Consider the following 20,971-nt stretch of genomic DNA (forward strand, 5'->3'; position numbering starts at 1 on the left):
GCGGTGGACTAGGGCCGCCGCCTCCAGCCAATCAGAACGCGGCCCGCGCGGCCACTGCGGCCGGACAGCGCCCCCTGCCGGGAAGATCTTGGCATGGCGAGACTGCCCAGCTCTGACCCCTGGTGGCCCAGGGTAATCCGCGTGGGTTGTCAGATTGCTGCGGCCTGGCTTTCTGGGACATTTTAAAGGGCTCTCTTGTTGATACCTCTGGGGCACACCTAAGGCACACCAAAGTCCCAGGTTTCTTTAATGAAAAATAAGTTACCATTAAGTGAGACATGCCAAGTACCGGTGAAGGGCCTTAACAAATAGGATGCGTCTCATTGGTGGAGCTGGAGATGGGGTGGGTGCGTGATATATTCTTTAAACACAAACTAGGTTTGTAGCTCAATGATTAAAGTGCTTGCCTAGCATGTGCCGGGCCCCGATATCAATACCCACCATCACCACAAAAAGCCTTGTGCATGAATATTGCACATCCACATATACATATATACACGTGTATTTTTTTTTTTGAGTAAGATCATTTTAGTGATTTTAAGATTTTGTTTCTATTTTCTTATGTGTATGAGTGTTCTGCCTGCATGTATGTATGTGCACCACTTCCCTGCCTGGTGCCCAGAGAGACTAGAAAAGAGGCAGATCTTCCTGGAACTGGAGTTAAAGGCAGTTGTAAGCCAAAATGTGGGTGCTGCAACTGAACCCACGCCCTCCGCTGCCAGTGAGCCATCTCTTCAGCCCTACATATGTGTCTTCTGGCATGAATGCATCTCTATTTTGCCAATATTTTATGTTCAAGTAAGATTTCCTTCCCATGCAGAGTGGGAAACTCTTCTCCCTTCTGACTTGCACAGACCACCTTCATGGGACTTTGTGCTTGGCAGTACCCGCTTTGTTCTGGTGGAGGAAGAACCTAGAAAGACTTCAAAGTGCTCTAAGCACAGAACATTCTAGACATTTATCATCTCTCCAAACTTTTGCAGCACACCCCCACCGTGACAGCCCGTTTTCTTTCCTTTCAACAGTGTGCCCTTAAGGAAACACTCCGTTTAATTACCATAGAAACCACAGCTCTCTCTGGTTTTGCATACTTGCATTGCATTACATTCTGCGGCAGTTATTTAAGTTACAAATGACAGTAACCGGAGTCAGGAGCATTAAAGAGTGCAGGAATAAGCCCAGCTGCATGGGGACAGGAGCAGGAAGAGAGGTCTAGAGAAGTCACCCAGTGGCCACAGGGCTCTTCTCAGCAAGGACACAAACTGGTGGTATTTTCAGGGGCATAGAAGATGGGTTGCTCAAGGTCACTTGAGGAAGCTTCCAGGGCTCTCCTTGTAAAGGACAGGAGTCTGTCTACAAACAGCCCCATCTCCAAGGTGCCATTCTGCAAAGGATAGAAACAGATGTGTCAAATGGATGTGCTATCCAGCTCAGAATTCCTACTCTTTTTCTGCTGAGGCTAAGTGGGCATGGAGGGTGTGTGTATTCAGCACCAAGGCATTGGTGCTGGGAGCCCCTGACCTCTGTTCTTAGCTCTTCACCCATCACATCAGGGACACATCAACACTTGATCTTTGATAATCATCAGCAGACCTGCCTGCTTACCCACTCAGCATCCTGTCCTTAGTCACCCCAGGACTGCAGACCATCATGGGGCAGCTAGAGGGTCACCTGGACTCAGCTGGAACCATTCAAACTCGGTACTTTGAATGCTCACACTTCCAGGGGTTCTGGCTAGGCAGGGGACCCCTCTGCCTAGGAGTGGGGAGCCTTCATAGACATCGGTGGGCCCCCTTAAGAGATTGATTTGCTCTGACTCCTGGGTTTTTCTTGTCCCATCCCCCCAGAGTCTTGGATTTTGAAACTCAAAATTTCCCCTCTCATCCACTATAAACCTGTCTCTGAGGAAAAGACTGCTCCTCCAGGGTATAGCTTAGCAGAAGAAAAAAATGTGTGCCGCTGGGAATATTGCAAAACATGGATCATACGTAATCCTCGCACAACTGAGACTCAGAGCCATGGACTAACTTCTCTAAATACATGGCTATAAAATGTGGGAAGAAGCAGGGCTATTCGAGGTGACCAGAGCAGCCAACTTGAGCTGGCAAGGGCTGCACATTCAAAAAGAAGTAGGTAGGAGGAGGGTCTACTGGCAAAGCACTGGGTGGGGTGGAGAGGGGCCAGTGACCAACAGAGCGGCAAGCCAAGAGCCTTTAGTGTACCAGTGTTGGGGGAGCCTGGAGCTCTGGGAGATGGCCCTCCAGAGAGGAGGAAAGCTGCAGAACAAACACTGGGAAGGAGAAGGAGAACACACCCCCTCTCTTCTTGCTGCTCTCCTGCTGGGGTCCCCCACTGTGGAAGCCAGAAGCTGCTAAAGTCTGGCAGTGGTATGTCTGATAGGACTCCCTCTGTGGGATTCTGCCAGCTGTTCCATTTGAACCATGGGGTCAGCACAGCCCTTGTTGAATATCAGTATACAAGTTTATGATTCACAATCCAGCAAAAAGGAAATAAATTCTCCAAGTTTGACAGCTCCCAATCATTCAACTGCATTGTCTTATCTCTTCTTGAGGTTCTGTATGGATGCTGCCCATGAACATCATGTCAGGGTGTTGAATATTTATTTGCACTATAGAAATCAGTCAGTGACTTGTTATCGTTGGCTGGGACCTGTTTGTGGGTTGTCTAACCTTAGGAAAGTCTCCTTGGTGCTCATCTGTCAAGAGTGCAGGTCACACTTAGCATTGTGTTATCTTGTAGCTATTGAATGGGAAATGGTATAACACAACTGAAGAACTTTTTTCCAGTGTTTCAAAACTATTATCCAGGTCAGCAAAGAAATTCGGAATGGAGATTCTTCACTCTTTTGCCCTTGATAAACAAAAATATTAACAAGAATTCATGTCTCACTGTACCCATTCATCAATTGCAACCATACATGAACACCAAGTTTTCAAAAAGTCACAAGAATATTCTTTAAGAATCAATTGATTATATGAAGTCTATGATAAGGAGTATTGGCTATTTCGTTATTGCTTATAATAAAAATGTGAAAGCCGTTTCAACGTTGCTACAATATAAAGAGGTATGCATTTTAATTAATGTCTTACTAGAAAAAAATCCCTGTGGTCTTCGTTTCTTATTTTCACCCTTTCATTAAATAGAATAGATAATCTAAGCTGGGCAAATACAGGCATATGTATTAGAAAATTAATTCATACATGTATGTACATGTGTATATATAATATATATTTATTTAACCATGGAATTAAACGATTTTCACTTTGAATGAAAAAGAGGTCTTGTCTTAGTCACTGTTCTATCGCTATGAAGAGACCCCATGACCATGGTTAAAAATGTCAAGTGGGGCTGGTTACTGTGCGGAAAGGCATGAGCCATGACAAAACCCCAGTGTCAGAGCTTTATTGGGGGGGGGGAGACAAAAGAACCAGGCCTGGGAAAGGAGCACATGCGGAGAGCAGAGAGAGGGAAAGAGAGACAGAGACCGTGGGGGCAGGAGAGAACAGAGAGAACAGAGAGAGCGAGAGAGGAGAGGTCTGTGTCCAGCTTTTTAAGGGTTCCCATGAACATGCACAAGCAGGCTTATGGAACTATGCCACGCATGTGCTGACCACGCTTTTCACATGTACTCACCAGCACACACTGATGACAGAAGACCCCTTGCTCAGCTCCTGAACTGCGCATGTGCAGCCATGCAGCTGAAATGGGGGCAGAATCCTAACAGCCATGCTAACTCGGGGGGGGGGGGGGGGGGAAGATTGGAAAGCTTCTAATTGAGGGCTTGTTTACAGTTTCAGAGGCTTAGTCCATTATCATGATGGGGAGTGTGGTAGCGTACTGGCAGGCATGGTGCTGGAGATGTAGTTGAGAGCTACATCCTGATCCCTAGCAGTTGTGTGTGTGTGTGTGTGTGTGTGTGTGTGTGTGTGTGTGTGTGTGTGTGAGACTGGGCCTGGCTTGGGCTTTTGAAAGCTCAAAGTCCACTCTACAATGACACACTTCCTCCAAGGAGGCTTCACCTCCTAATCCTTCCATGACAGCTCATCAGTTGGGGACTAATCATGCCAATGTATGAGCCTATGGAGGCCAATCTCATTCAAATTACCACAGGTCTCTTTCTAGAACTGCCCTAATATAGAACAGATTTTTACCACTGTGTTTAAAAAAAAAAAAAAAAGGCATTTCTTGGTTTGGGGATTTAGCTCAGTGGTAGAGCACTTGCCTAGCAAGTGCAAGGCCCTGGGTTCAGTCCTCAGCTCCAAAAAAAAAAAAAAAAAAAAAAAGGCATTTCTTGCTGGACCATGGTGGTGCATGCCTTTAATCTCAGCATGCAGAAAGCAGAGGTGAGCAGATCTCTGAGTTCAACCTGGTCTCCAGAGCAAGTCCCAGGACAGCCAGGGCTGTTAAACAGGGAAACCCTGTCTTGAAACACCCCCATCCAAAAAAAGGTATTTCTTGGATTCTATTTGTTGGTGTCCTTGGGGACTGAGCAGGGGGCCGTGTGTGTGTGTGTGTGTGTGTGTGTAATGTTCTTTGGTTCCCCCCCCCCCCCCCGCCTGTCCACTTTTGAACTCACCATAACCCCAGCCCTCCAACCTGCAATCCTCCCACCAAGCTCTGCTAAGGACATTGGTTTAAATGTTCTGTTATCGTTGTTTTTAAGCACAATCTTCTTTAAACGGTGGGCAAACAACTCAAGAACCATCTATCCAATCCCTTGTCTGTTTTAGTGGAAAGAGATCTCAGTACTAGCACAGAATTGGAGGAAAACTGGAAGAAGTGTGCTTTCAGTGAAATCTGGAAGTTGTGAAGACCAGGGAGCGCTCTAGGACAGAGAGAATCAAGGGGGGCCGGTTCTGGATGATGTAGTCAACAACCCCCTCCACAACCTTGAGGGTAGAGGGAGGCTCCCTAGAGGGGAAGCCCAAGGTCCCATAGCTAGCCTGGAATGGAAAGTCCCGAGGAACAAGAGGGGCCTCTGTGCAGGACTGGGGAAGTGGGAATATGGGGTCTTTTTCAAGCTAGGAGGAGTCACAAAGCCGGCCAGTCCTGCCCAGCTAGCAGTACTGGGAATGTTAAAGGATCTTCACCCCTCCCCTCCACTCCAGCTCCCAGCACAGGGGAGTGCTGAGTTCCAGGCAGAAGGCCAAAAGGAAACAGGCCTCCCTGATTCTTGTACCTTAAATCTGGCACAGTTCTCAGGGGCACTGGGAAGATCTCAGGGAGACAGGAGAGGGGAGAAGATGCTGGGTGAGGAGTCAGGGGGAGCTGGGCTCTCTGGAGAGTAGCAAAGCTTGAAGGGTTACTAAAGAAAGGTGATGAAGCCCAGTGGTGGCGGTGCACGCATTTAATCCCACCACTCAGGAGGCAGAGCCAGGCGGATCTCTGTGAGTTCGAGGCCAGCCTGGGCTACAGAGTGCGTTCCAGGAAAGGCGCAAAGCTACACAGAGAAACCCTGTCTCAAAAAAAACAAAAAGAAAGAGAGAAAGAGAGAGAGAGAGAGGGAGGGAGGGAGGGAGGGAGGGAGAGAGAGAGAGAGAGAGAGAGAGAGAGAGAGAGAGAGAGAGAAAGAAAGAAAGAAAGAAAGAAAGAAAGAAAGAAAGAAAGGCAATGAAGGCACAGCAGCGACAGGCTTGGCACAGAGGGCCTGGGGCCTCTTCCTGAGCAGAGCTGTAAGGATATAAGTAAACCCAAGCTACCTGGGCATGACCCAAGTCTACGACCCAAGCCCCTGGGAGGGAGAAAGGACAATCACTGAAAATGGGCCTGTGGTACATAGAGAGCTCCAGGTCAGCCCAGGCTGTAGAATGAGACCCTGTCTCCAAAACAAGCAAAGCCAACCAAAAGCCAGTGACAGTGTGGGCTCCAATGCAAAGGGTCCTAACCCCTGTTTCCCAGAGGCCAGAGGGAGCCACTCCAACACAGATGGGGACCCCAGCAGGACCAGAGCCTCCTCTAAGAGGGCCTTGGGAAAATCAAAGAAACCCCTTTTTTGAGCCCATTGGTTCCAGCCTTGCAGCTGGATAGTTCCTTGATGGCGGAGGCAAAGGTGTCCTAGAAGCTCTGTGTCTGCCCCCAAGCCTTAGCAAGCCCAACACACACAGAACTGTAATCCCATCACCACTTCTCCAGACAGCTTCATGCAGTGAGCAAGCTGCTTAACTGTCCACCACAGCCCCTTATCCTGTTGGGGTTTCTATTGCTGTGAAGAGACACAGTGACCATGGCAACTCTTATAAAGGAAAACATTTCATTGAGGCAGCTTACATGTTCATAGGTTTAGTCCATTCTCATCATGGCGGGGAACATGGCAGCTGGGAGCATGGCAACCAGACACGGTGCTGGAGAATTCTACATCTTGATACAAAGGCAACAGGAAGTGACCTGTCTCACTGGGTGTGGCTTAAGCATATATGAGAACTCAAAGCCCGCCACCACAGTGACACACTTCCTCCAACAAGGCCATACCTCCTAATAGTGCCATGCCCTTTGGGGGCCATTTTTTTACGAACCACCACACCCCCTTTGTTGTTGATTCTATTTACTCTTTACTCTTTTGGGAGCCTGCCACCCAGCTCCCAAATAATCACACTGAGTCTTATCATAACTTACGAATGCCCAGCCTTAGTTTGGCTTGTCGCTAGCTAGCTTTTCTTAGATTGTCCCATCTATCTTTTGCCTCTGGGCTTTTATCTTGCTCTATTCTATACACCTTTCTTTACTTCTTACTCCGTGGCTTGCTGTGTGGCTGTGTGGCTGGTCCCTGGTATCCTCTCTCCTTCTCCTTTTCTCCCTCCTCCTGCTTCTCCTTTTCTCCATTTCTTCTCTCTGCCTGGAAGCCACGCCTCTCCCTCTCCTGCCTCGCTATTGGCTGTTCAGTTCTTTATTAGACCAGTCGGGTGTTTTAGGCAGGCAAAGTAACAAAGCTTCACAGAGTTAAACAAATGCAACATAAAAGGATGCAACACATCGTTGCATCATTAAACAAATATTTCACAGCACAAACAAATGTAGCACATCTTCGACTAATATTCCACAACACCCCTTGTCCCCGGCTTTGCCTTGCCTGCTGAAAATAAAGGATTCTTAGGGGAGGCTAGTGAATGTTGGCAGAGAAAGGTGGCATGGAGACCAAGCAGGCTCCCAGCCCTGGTCCTTTGTGACTGTTTAAATCCCTCCAGAGAAGGTGCTCAGACCCTAGAACTGACAGAAATCGAGTTCCTGTTATCCTGGTGGAAATGGAGGCTCAAAGCAGAAATCAGGTGGAGATGCACAGATTATAAATCTGTCATCATTTTCTGCACACACATGTCTGAGAGCACATCTGCCACAACAGGCCCCTCTGGGGAGGAAACAAGCAAGTGGAGAGAAGGGACTCCACAGGGCAGGCAGTGAGCGGGACACAGTGGCAGTAGACACCTGTGTGACCAGGACACAACAACCTTTCTGGGCCCATTTCCTTACCCATGTGATAAGAAGAGACACCTCTCTGTGGGGTACCACAGAGGTATCCCGGGGTTATCCTGGGGAGCCTGTCAAATGGCCATGGCTGGAGCCATACACTCCAAGGGGAAGCTGATGGTGCCTGCCTGCCCGGGACCACAGAGCGAACGCTGGCTTACACCACCATCTGTTGGTCCTAGCCCAGCCCTCCCTCCATGTGCCAATCACTGCTCTGAGCTCTGAGAGTGGAAGAACAGTCAGCACACGCCCAGGGCCTGACACACAGCCCTCAGTAAACATGGGTCTTTCTCTATGATAAAAAGGTTGTAAGCTCAAAGCTTAGGCATCACCCGGAGACAGAGGGCCAGAGAGCTGTCTCAGGAAAGCTGAGGAGAGGAGGAGGACTCTCAGAACACTGATGCTCAGAACACAGAATCCACAGTCAAGGGGGCTGGGGACATGGGGAACTGAACCTCCCAGACTCAGTTTCCTCTTCTGTAAAGCTCTCTCTTCAGGGGGTTGCTAGAACGACGAGATGGGAATGCAGGGGCCTCAGGACACAGCTTCGTCATGTCTGCTGCATTCGAAGCCCTGTTTGCACCCAGCCTCTCTGGTAGAGCCCAGGGCATTCCCCACTCGGCTCTTGGTGCTTCTGGCTATTTCTGGTGGGCGGATGGCTTGCTTATCACTGTTCATAGGAGCACAGCCACTGTTGGTTGGGGCCTAGGCTGCCTTTTCAAAAGGTGCAAAAATAGCGTGTGTCATGTGAAGAAAAAATGTTCAGAACTTAAGCTGCATAACTCCCCTGTCTTAATTTGGAAAGTCATGTCATATACATTACAAATGAACTTGGGGAGCCCCCACTCCAAACCCGTACCAAGTGGCAAGGAAACACCCCCTGGCTAATCTTCCTGACAGGCACAAGATGCTTGCTTCTGACTGAGAACTATAAAAGGAATAATTTGCCTGTAAGGAAGAGCAGCATGTTGGCACTTACACCCCTAAAAGCGCCTTTCCCCTACAGGATGTTAGTGGCATTCCTGGTGCAGTAACTTAAAATACTGGCTTTTGAGTCCCCCTTGTGTGTCTGGTACCAGGTGGCTTCTAGGAACTTGGAAAACAGGGAGACACAGCCTACTTCCCCCATACACCCCCTCCTAAGACTTGAAGCTTTGTAGAGGGTGTGCTTGCCCCCACCCGCCTCCAGCATCTGTTTCCTCTCTCGGTGACATCCAGGATTCAATAACCATCTCTGTTCTGTGCGAACTGTTCTTCCGGACCTACTGTGTCTCAAGCCCGGCATCTGCTTGTGCCACGAACCCCAGCAGCCCCTCCTGTAACAAGACGTGATGTGTTTCTCATCCTTAGGTATTGATGCCAATTGCATCTGGCAGTAGACACCAGCTGTGGTTCATGGTGGTTTGTTCCCTCTGAGACTCGCTGGAGTTTAATGCATACAGTGAGATGTTAAGAGGGTAAAGACTTAATCCAACTAAAGTGTTTCAACACAGAGCTTTGGTTTAGTTAATAAACGAAGAAACAAACAAACAAACGAGATTAGATCATGTCTCGGGTGGCATGAGAGGATAGAGACCAAAACCAGGACACAAAAACGTACTCTCCTTCTATTGTTTGAGGGGAGCATCTCTATCCAGGCTGGTCTGTAACTTGCTATGTAGCCAAAGACGTCTGGAACTTCTGATCTCCCCTTCCCCTCCCCGGAGTGTTGGGATTGCAGGTATGTGCCACAGAGTATGGTTTGTGCCACAGAGTATGGTTTGTGCCACAGAGTATGGTTTATGCAATGCTGGGGATCAAAACCAGAACTCGAGTGTGTGTGTGTGTGTGTGTGTGTGTGTGTGTGTATAATCATCTTGAAAAGAGATCACAGTACTGGAGGGATGAGGAGATGGGGCTTTTGTTCCATTAATTTACTTCCAGGAGTACACATTGCAGAAAGGCATTCCCTTCTGCTTGGGTCCACTGACAAAACAGTTTGAAAGTTACAGGAGATAGTATTCTTTTCTCAATGACAGAGCAGAGAAGGCAGCCAAGCTGGGAGGCCATCTCCATCACTAAAGTGTTCCTCTTGTGAGTATGAGGACTTGAGTTTGATCTCATAAAAAGGGGGAAGGGAGCCCAGAAGGAAGGCTAGGGGTGTAGGGAGATTGCAGTCAGAGACAGCAGAATACACCTGTGAGCAGACAGGTGAGCAGACAGAGAAGTCCAGATACATGTACAATGCACGCACGTGGATGTGTGTGTGCAAGCATGCACACACATGTGTTACCATCCTAATTGAAGTGACGTCTGTCCATTCTTACTTATTTTCAAACGTTTCTTTCTTCCATGTGCCGCAGAGCACCTGTGGAAGCCAGAGAACAACTTGAGGGAATTGGTCCACTTCTTCCACCACGTGGGGCCCAGGGATTGAACTTAGGTCATCAGGATTGGCGGCAAGCCTCTTAACCCTCTGTGCCATCTCTCCCGCCCAAATCCAGGTGTTTACGAAACAACTTACCTCAGCAACATTTTGTCGTCACCCCCAGTTGAGTCTTGCGCTTCTTTTGCTAATTTTCTTCCTAAGGGATCTTTTTCTGTGCCATGGTCTTCTAAACTTCCCTTCTGGATCATTCATTGCCAATGGTAGGTGGGATACTTCTAAGGTCCCGAAGTGCTGTCCACGCATGATTGTTAAGACTTCCTCTCGGTGGATTAGAGCACCATCCATCCGGGTGGGAGGGGACATAGGATGAGGGGCTTGATAGCATGGCCTCCTTGAAGCTTTAGAGGAGAACAGTACACTTCCCTTTCTCCTCTTTTCCCCAGACTATCGCTGCTGATCTGTGAATTTAATAAACACCAAGCAACAAACAGAATATGAGCACAGAGTTTCTGGGGACTCTCACATGCTAGGTAAATGCTCTACCGCCAAGCCCCAGCCTAGCCCTAGGGTGGGTATTTCTGAAGAGTGTCTGGGTGATGCTACTGTTGCTAGCACAAGGTGTGGATTTTGAGAAATATTGGGTAACAGAGTGCAGGTGGAAGTCTATGAGGTGAGTATACCTACTCTAGTGAGAGGCAAGCTCAGAATGGCTGTGTGTGTGTGTGTGTGTGTGTGTGTGTGAGAGAGAGAGAGAGAGAGAGAGAGAGAGAGAGAGAGAGAGAGAGAGAGCACGCATGCAGTGTTGGGAGCAGTGTACAGGGATGACTCATAGAACACGATGTTCTTAAAGGGAAAATAAACAGGCTACCCACAAACACATCACTAAATATATAGAATTTGAAACATGGCTGTGTGTGGTCATAATCCAGTTTTCCCTATGGAAAATCACTGCTCCATTTCTGGGCCTGAGTCAGTTCTTAGACCCAGAACCCACCCACTAGAGGAAGGATCCAACCACCTCTGACAATGAATAAATGTGATCCCTCTCCTTCCCCAGGGAGGATAAGTAGAGCGCTTGTTTTGCTTCTGAATGCTTGGTGTACTCTTGGCCCGGTTTCTCTTGCTGGTAACACAATATTTCAGCCCGAGTAAGTAAAAAAAAAAGGGTTATTTTGATTCACAGGTCTGGCCCAGCGTCAAGCGACAATACTTGGTAACAGCCTTCTTGTTGGCAGAGTCCAGTGACATCCCCTGTCAGAAGAGAGGCTGTGGAGGTCGCTCGGTGGTTCGAGGGCCGCCTCCACATACTAGTATGTCGCTTGATTTCCTAACCTCCGAGGCGTCATCGAACACTGCCAGCTGCTATTTGTTTTTTAACTTTTATTGATTCCTGGTGGAATTTCACATCATGCATCCATCTCCTCATCCCCCCCAACTCCTCCCATCTGCCCTCCGCCCTTTCAACCTCCCCCCAAAACAAAACAAAACTTAAAAACCAAAAACCAAACAAAGCAAATAAAGCACCACCACCACCACCAAAGGAGAGGAAGCTGCCGTGTGTTCCGTCGAGTCACACCGCTAACCCTTCAGTCCTTTTATCTTCCCTCCCAAGTGTTCACGGCCACCAGTCACTGGTCTGTCTGGCTCAAGGCCTCTGCAGCAAGGAGCGGGACCAGACCTCTTGCTCTCAGGCCCTCAGGACTGGCTCACCAGTGACATCTCTAGTGTGCTACCCTGGCAGGGCTAGTTCTCCCATTCTCACGACCCTGGGGCCAGTTTTCTTGCCTGCCGCAGGTGGCGAGGGTGGAGGAGGCAGATGAGGGTGGGCAAGTTCATCTCTCTTGCTCTCATGTGCTCGGGGCCAGCTCACCCAGGTGCAGGACAGCAGGGTCAGCTCTAGTGTGCTTCCCAGGTGAGGTACACGCCCATGGTGAGGGGTGGGGCCAGCTCTCCTGCTGCAGTATCCAATGAGGAGCAGGGCCAGCTACCCCAGGCCCAGTGAGGGGAGGGGCCAGCTCAACACAGCCTTTAGATTTCAACACTCTTGGTTCCTATGACCCCTGTGGTAACAAGGGCCAAGGACATCAACACATACCCCAGCTGCAGCAGGACCACAGACCCAGACATGGCCCTTGGTAGCAGCCCAAGCCTGGGTATCACCATGGCCCTGGTGGCAGCACAGGATGCCACATCATTATAGCCTTGGTATCAGCATGGCCCTCGGACTCCAACATGATCTCAGATGGCTGACCAGGCCCCAGGTATCCATACAGCCCTCAGGAGTAACAGTGGCCACTGACATCAATACAGACTCTGGCTATGGTAGGACCACAGACCCAGATATGGTCCTAGGACGCAGCCTGGGCTCAGATATCATCATGGCTCCAGGTGGCAACACAGGCCACCTGGCTTGGCATGGCCCTTGGACATCAACATGGACCCAGGTGGCAGCCCAGAACCCTGGCATTGGCATGGTCTTTCAATGGTATCAGGAGCTGTGGACATGAACTCAGACCCTGGCCATTGACCCAAACATGGTCCTCAACAGTAGCTCTGGCCCAAATGACATCATGGCCCCAGGTGACAGAGCTGGCCACTCCACTCATCATGGCTTGGCAGCAGCACATCCTTCAAACACCAACATGATCACAGGTTGTGGCCTAGACCCTGGGAATCCATGTGGCCTTTGGTGGCACCGTGGGTCATCAGACATCAACACAGACCCCAGCTGTGGTAGGACCACAGACAGAGACATGATGTCACCATGGCCCCAGGTGGCAGTGAAGGCCACTCAGATAGACATGGCCCCCATGGCAGCATGATTCTCAGACACCAACCTGGCCCTAGGTGGTGGCCCAGGCTGCAGGCCTCTGCATGGCCCTCAGCGGTGACAGAAGTCACAGACAACTTAAGACCCCCTCAGCTGTTTCAGGGCCATGGACTAAGGTTGGCCCTTGGTGATCGTCCAGGCCTGGACATCACCTTGGACTCAGGTGGCACGCAGGCCATTCATGTTAGCCTGTTCCTCATCATCCTCACCTCTTCAGACCTGCCTCTCTCCCCAGCCCATGAACTGCTGCACCTCTCTCTCTTGCATCTCCCCACCCTGTATTCACTCACCATAGTGGTGTCTGACTGCCAGGCACCATAGTCACTGGGCGACACTTGGTTGAGTCATACCTGGCAGATGCACAGCACGGCACAGAGCTATTGCTGTCTGTGTTCAGGTCTGGGGGCTCTAGCTATTATTCTCATTAATAACATTGGCCTTCTATACACCATGGAGAAGAGATCGAGCGAACATGTTCTCCAATCAGTGAGCAAGGATCATTCTCCCGAAAGACCAGACTTCCGCCCTCAAGTTACACTTACTGATTTTGGAGGTTGCTTTAACGACATAGGATAACCATGGTCTGGGTGCTGATGTGAATTTCTCTATCACCAAATATTAGCACCACCGGTCAAAATAGTGGTGGCCTTTGTGCCCTCCCTCCATGCTGGGATGCTGACTGGCTTGATCACCTGTAGGTCTCAGCTAGGCGACCACAGACCCTGAGAGTTTATGAGTGTGATGGCTCTGTCACATCTCGAAGACACTGCTTCACAACTGTCTTCCGTGACCTCTGACTTTTACAGACTTTGGCCACTTCTTCCAAATGTTCTGAGAACTTTGTGGGGAGGTTGGGTGATCTAGGTGGGCTGCCCATTGTCTATCGGATGGCCCCACACCCAAGCACACACAGCACTAATTGGATTCATTGTGTTTTAAAAAGGGGGGAGGGGGAGAGAGAGAGAGAGAGAGAGAGAGAGAGAGAGAGAGAGAGAAAGAGAGAGAGAGTTGGGAAGAGGATATGTTTGGGAAAGTTCCAAGAGGAGTTGGTAGGGGATAAGTGGGGGATAGGTAAAATAAAAATACACTGTATATACTATGAAATTCTCAAAAACCCCTTAAATTTGTGTGTGTGAGTGTGTATAAGTGTGTGTGTATGTGTGTGAGTGTGTGGTGTGTGTGGTGTGTGAGTGTATGTGTGTGTGAGTGTGTGTGAGTATGTGTGTGGTGAGTGTGTGTGGTGTGTGAGTGTGTGTGTGGTGTGTGTGAGTGTATGTGTGTGTGAGTGTGTGTGAGTATGTGTGTGGTGAGTGTGTGTGGTGTGTGAGTGTGTGTGTGGTGTGTGTGAGTGTATGTGTCTGATTGTGTGTGTGTGTGATGTGTGAGTGTATGTGTGTGAGTGTGTGTGTGTATGTGTGGTATGTGTGTATGTGTGTATGTGTGTGGTGTGTGTGAGTGTGTGTGGTGAGTGTGTGTGAGTGTGAATGTGTGTGTGAGTGTGAATGTGTTTGTAATTGTGTGTGAGTGTGTGAGTATGTGTGTGGTGTGTGTATGTGTGTGTGAGTGTGTTGTGTGTGTGAGTGTGTGTGAGTGAGTGTGAATGTGTGAGTGTAATTGTGTGTGTGTGATTGTGTGTGTGTGAGTATGTGTGTGGTGTGTGTATGTGTGTGTGAGTGTGTTGTGTGTGTGAGTGTGTGTGTGAGTGAGTGTGAATGTGTGAGTGTAATTGTGTGTGTGTGATTGTGTGTGTGTGTGGTGCTGGCAGCCAAGGCAACTGCAGTCCTTGAAAAGCTGCCACAGCTCTCCTTCCAGATTGCTGCGATCCATCCCTTGTAGGGATTCAGCCCTTGAACCTTCAACGAATACTTTCATAATCTAAACCCCACAGACCTAGATAGGGAGATCGAGGCAAATCATGAACTCCCATCCTCGCTGCACCTCGTTCATCCCCATCAGCCTAAATGTATTCACATTGGCTTTGGAGTAAGTCACATTTGAACATACACCCACACAGCCTTCTCTGTGTCTGCCTTTGAACTCTGAACTACTGAGGGTCTCCATGTACCTCTCTTTGACACCAGGCTGCTTTGTTCCGCCCCATCTTCCCATTGAGTTTAACCCACTCCACACTAGGGCTGTGACCTTGTGGGTAAGGACCACGGTTGCATTCCTCATCCCAGAGTCTCCAGGCTGTCTGCTCCAGTCCTTGCTTTCAGTAAGCACTGAATAAGTAAAACACATAGTTTCTAAATTACATAGTCCTAAACTATGAACAATATCAGTTCAATCCTGGTTTGGAGATTAACCAAATGTGATCTTGGCCAACGCATCTCCTTTAGGCTCGGCTTTCTTTACTGTGACAGAGGAAATTAGACTTTAGTATCTCTAAGGTTTCATGGTCCCCAACCTCCAAGATGGCTCCCAATAATCTCCAAGTCCTGGTACTCACACCCTCACTGTATCCTTTAGACAACCTGTAGGCATGTCTGTGGGACAGTTTCTTGGTTGCTAGTTGATGGAGGGTTCAGGGGGCTCAGCCCACTGTGGGCTGTAAGAGGTTGGGATAACACAGAGGGTGCTCCTGCGCTATGTAGGAAAGTTAGCTGAGCAAGGCAAGGGGAAGCAAGCCAGGAAGCAGTGTTCCTCCATGGTCTCTGCTTCAGTCTCAATGCCAGGCTCCTGCCCAGCTTGCCCTGCCTGGCTTCCCTCAGGGATTGACTATGAAGTGTAAAATAAAATAAATCCTTTCCTCCCCAAGTTGCCTTTGGCCATCATGCTTCTCACAGAAAATAAACTAGAACACCAGGATGGTCAATTCATTACTTCCAAGATTGGGTTATTTTTTTTAAAAAAAATGGCTTCCTTCTTGTCACCCTGTTTCTCCTTTAGATGACCTGCAGAAAGTTTGATGTCATGGACAACCCTCTGCAAGGTCTAGACAGTAAGAAACTGGAGCCCTTGGTCAATGACCTTGAGAAATCGCTGACTGTGAGCTCGGAAACCAGCTCAATAGCCCCAGTCAGTCCTTGAGATAGCCACAAGTTGACTGCGGCTTCATGAGAGAGTCCTAAGACCTAAGACAACCCAGTGAACCACATCTGGATTCCCCACATCTGGATCCCTCACCTTCCAAAACGGTGAGATAAGAAGGATTTGTTGGTTTGAGCAACAGATTAATGCAGACAGCATCGCCCTAAGACCCTAAAACAAGGCGATTGTATTTGGGGAAAGCCCAATTTCCAACTATTGATTCCCACCCCAGAGGCAGAATCACCAAAGGACGATTTCTTTTCTCTCTCTCTCTCTCTCTCTCTCTCTCTCTCTCTCTCTCTCTCTCTCTGTGTGTGTGTGTGTGTGTGTATGCACACACGCATGTGCAGGCCAGAGATCAATGTCAGCTGTCTTCCTCAATTGCTTTCCACCTGATTTTTTGAGACCAGATCTGGATCTGGAAATGGCTGATTCAGCTAGAGTGACTGGCCAGAGAGCCCCCCAAGATCCTCCTGTCTCCACCTCCCCCGCTATCGGGTGACAAGCAAGCACTACCATAGCCTGCTCTCCGTGGAGGTGTTGGGCATATGAACTCAGTCTCTCAGGCTTTCATAACGAGCACTTTACCAACTGAGTCATCTCCCTGGCCACAGTAAAAAGATAACACAAAACATGTCTAAATTGATTTGGGAATAACGGTATTTATCTTAACAGCTTCACTGAACCCCTTATTTCATATATGAAGGTAGGAATCCAGATACATTAAGTAGCTGGGATCATGTTAATCCTGTCCCTTTCACATCTACGTGTTTCCAGTGTGAATCTCGTCTCCAGAAATTTATCCTGAATGATACAATGTCTGCACATTCCTTTCCAGGCAGCCCAGGGCCCAGTGAGACCCCAGAGAAGAAAGGAGGTTCTAGAGAAATAACTGAAGAGACAGCCCAGTGTCGGGACTGCCGCATCAGGCTGACGGAGAGAAGACCTTTGACAGCATGAGCAGAGTTTCCTGTTGGAAATGTGTTGTGTGATGTGAACAAATGTCAACGCACCCCACATAGGCCCTAGACAACAGACTAGGACAGACCAAAGAATCTGTCTCATCCAAGTGGAATGGAACCAGTGAGTTATTAGGCAGCTTCCGGAGTGTGGGTGAGTGTGGCTGTACCATTGAAAAGTCCACTCCAAAACAGGTGATGATTTGTGAGAGCTGTGTGCCCAGAGCTCCCTGCAAGGCGGGGAGCTCACCTAGTGAGAGTCTCCTTTGCCCAGCAACTGCTCAAATTTGAGACCTTTGGGGGTGGCGTCAGGGGAACACCTGTACGTTCAGTTTAGTTTCTGAGTCTGGGGACCTCTCTCATCCCTTCAGAAAGGAACGCTTCAATTTAGAGGAAAGACCTCCACAAGGCCTTGAAGAACTGGATGGAGAAGAAAATCCAGAGACTGGAGGGTTAGTGACCCCTCTGGCTGAGCAAGAGGACACTGGCAAGCTCCTCAATGAAATGAGCCGAATGGAGTCGAGGCTCCTATCTGGATGCTTGGAGGGCTAAGAGTTTGAGACTCAGGCCTATTTGCACACCCACAATCAGTCAGCTGGTGAATGAGACCCAAAGCCTAAAACTGACATTCATTTGCATTCTGTATACCCCTTACACACATAACCTGGAGGTAATTTGATACAACATTTTAATCAGCAGTTTGATCAAAGCTCACCACACAAGGTCAGGGGTGAATTTTTTTTTTTTATTATTCATTGCATAACATTAGTCCTCAAAACATCTTGGATTTTGCAACATTTTGGACTTCAGATTTTTTCAGTGAGGGAGGCTTAACCTGTCAAGACTTTAGGGAGACTAGGGGATGCTTCTGGGAAGGTATGGAGGAAGCTGAGATGACCGGGGTACGTTTGGAAGGCAAATGTCTGCTTTGCTCCACATGTCTCCAGATTTAGTGTCACAGAGGAGACTCTCAATGTAGATTTGATGAAAGGCCAAAGGTGGGGGCTGGGAATGGAGTTCGGGGGTAGAGGAGATGCTTAGTGTAAGTGTCATGGGCTACATCCCCAGCACCAAGGGAGAAAAACAAGCAGAAGGGCAGGCGGAGGGAGGGAGGGAGGGAGGGAGGGAGGGAGGGAAGGAAGGACGGAGGGGAGAGAGGGAAGGATGGAACTCGTTCTCTCTCTGACTACTGCAGCGTGTGTTCTGGACACCAGGTTTCCCCTTTCGATGGGACAAAGACGTGCATGGGAGTGAAGAGCAGAAAGGAACCGGCAACTCAACAGAAGTATCAGGGACTGTGAACCCCGAAGATGAAAGGACTCATGCTGTGGAATATTAAAGATGTGGAACATTTGTTTAGAGATGCAAAGATGCGTTCCATTCTTTTATGTTGCATTTGTTTAACTCTGTGAAGCTGTGTTACTGTGCCCGTCTAAAACACCTGATTGGTCTAATAAAGAGCTGAACGGCCAATAGTGAGGCAGGAGAAAGGATAGGTGGGGCTGGCAGGTAGAGAGAATAAATAGGAGAAATCTGGGGAGAGAGGATCTAGGAGGGAGAAAAAAAAAGGGGCCAGACAGATAGACATGGAATAAGAAGGAAAGAAAAGATGTACAGAAATAGAAAAAGGTAAAAGCCCAGAGGCAAAAGGTAGATGAAATAATTAAGTTAAGAAAAGCTGGGGGTTGGGGATTTAGCTCAGTGGTAGAGCGCCCCTGGGTTTGGGCCTCAGCTCCAGCAAAAAAAAAAAAAAAAAAAACGGAAAAAAGAAAAAAGAAAAGTAAGCCAAGCTAAGGCTGGGCATTTATAAATAAGAATAAGCCTCTGTGTGATTTATTTGGGAGCTGGGTGGTGGGCGCCCCCCAAAGAGCCAAAGAACAAAGAGTTTTTTAAAAAAAACCTACAAACTCAGATATCTTTTAGTATATAAAAAAACAATTTCTTGGAATCCCATCTCTTGGAAGGCTGAGGCAGGAGGGTTGCCCTAGTTAGAGGCCAGCCTGGACTACTGAATGAGACCCTGTATCAAAACAAAAACCAAAAAATAAATAGTTTCTCGAAAAATGGTGGGGGTACACGCCTTTAATCCCAGCACTCGGGAGGCAGAGGTGGGTGGATCTCTGTGAGTTCAAGGCCAGTCTGGTCTACAGAGTGAGTTCCGGGACAGCCAGGGCTGCACAGAGAAACCCTGCCTCAAAAACTGACACCCACAAACAAAAAGAATAGCTTCCCCTTTGTATTTGTTCAACACCCGAGGGTCCATTTTCTGAAAGCCAGTGTTTGGAAAGGTGTGACAGCAGATGTGATGGTGTCTCAAGTCCAATAAACTCCTGCTTTGATAGTGACGGTTACCCGGCGTTTCAAGTGACTCTTGCCTCATAGCTGTCCGGAAAGGAGGAAGCAAAGGCGACGAATGTTTGTAAGAACCAAGCCTTGGAGTTCGGAATGACTTGCTCTGTGGAAAAGGATATCGAGGGTAGATGACTCGGTGACAAGTTCTTGCTATAGAAATGACCGTGGCCACAGCTCCACTCAAACTATTCTTGTTGGGCTTCATTAAGCAGGACACAAAGTCAGGATGCCAAAATGACTGGGTCAGCTGGACCCTGTTCTTATCTGTCATTTAATCTGTCCCAGGCACAAAAGACCCAGGACTTATCCTGGGGACGATGTGGGTAATATCTAAGTAACAGCCGAAACTGTTCTTTGCCATTGCATCCCCAGGTTTTCCATGTCACTTGAAAGGAAGACAGCAGATGTGAGGAAAAGCAGGTCCAGGCAACAGCCTAGGCTTCGCCAGTGATTGGTACCTAAGAGTTATGGAAGAATCCACACATGCACTGCAGACCCAGGAGGGGTCCCAGTAGACTTCTTCCCCTCTCACCCCCAGCACCCAGCCCAGAAAGACTTCCTGGACTCAATGGAGTAGAAGAGTTATTGGGAAGATCAGCAGCAGTGCCTTAGTTTCCAGGGGGGGGGGGGGCTTCTGAGCTCTGTTTCCTTGGGTGGTGTGCTAGGGAGAAGAACCTCCATAAAGCTGCTATTTCCCCAAAAGACGGGCAACTGGTCTGGGTAGGTGGCAAGATCTCATAGGGAAAACAGCATGGTGCAATGAATGTACATAGAAACGCTGTGGGCTGCCTCCTAGACTTCTGCAGAATGCTTTTGTTTCTAAGGATGGAGAGAGAGGGATAAAGAAAGAGGAGAGGGAGGGAAAGAGGGAGACAGAAATGGAGACAGGTAGAGAGAGAGAGAGAGAGAGAGAGAGAGAGAGAGAGAGAGAGAGAGAGAGAGAGAGAAGTTTGAATGAGAACTCATATGTTTGAATACTTAGTCCCAAGTTAGTGGAACTTTTGGTAAGGATTAGGAGGTGTGGCCTTGTAGGAGGTGCTTCACTGTGGAGCTTCCAAAAGTCCACCCATTCCTAGTTAGCTCTCTTTGCCTTGTGCTTATTGATCAAGATGTAAGCTCTCAGCCAGGCATGATGCCATGCATCTTTAATCCCAGTACTCAGGAGGCAGAGACAGGAAGATCTCTGTGAATTTGAGGTCATCCTGGTCTACATAGGGACCTCCAGGACAGCCAGGACTACACAGAGAGACCCTGTCCTCAAAACAAAGACACATGTTCTCAGCTACTGTCTAGCGCTGTGACTATCTGCTGCTTTATCCCTTATCATGAGGGCAAGGACTCTAACTAAGCCTCTGGGACTGTCAAGTCCAAACAAACTCTTCCCTCTATAAGTTGCTTTGGTCATAGTGTCTTAACACACACACACACACACACACACACACACACACACACACACACACAGGAAAAAAGGGGGAGGGGAAGAGAGGGAGGAAGAGGGAGAACTGGAACAAGGGGACATCTTTCTTAGGGCCCTGAAAGAGCCTAACACACACACACACACACACACACATACACACACACACACACACACACACATGTAAATGCTCACCCAGATGAGACATAATCGAGATATGCCTGTGTAATTAAACCTGCTTAATTAGTTTCCAAAGGGCTAGTGTGTCTTCCGGAAGACAGTGAATTTAGAAACAGGACATTGTCTTACACGGCCAATGGTAATAACAGTCCATATGCTACATTTACAGCCACCTGCTTTAAAAATACTAGTTCTAATAAAATACATCATGCAACCAATCTTAGATGGACAAGAGGAGATGCACACAGGAGCCCTTGTACACAAAGACATTGGGTGACGCTCCTGCAAAAGATTGTCCTTCAGAGCAGAGATGACACTACTCTAGGGCTTTTAATTCTGATTTATTTCAAAATGTA

The sequence above is a fragment of the Onychomys torridus genome, chromosome 1, assembly GCF_903995425.1.
Source record: "Onychomys torridus chromosome 1, mOncTor1.1, whole genome shotgun sequence".
In the NCBI taxonomy this organism is placed as follows: Eukaryota; Metazoa; Chordata; class Mammalia; order Rodentia; family Cricetidae; genus Onychomys; species Onychomys torridus.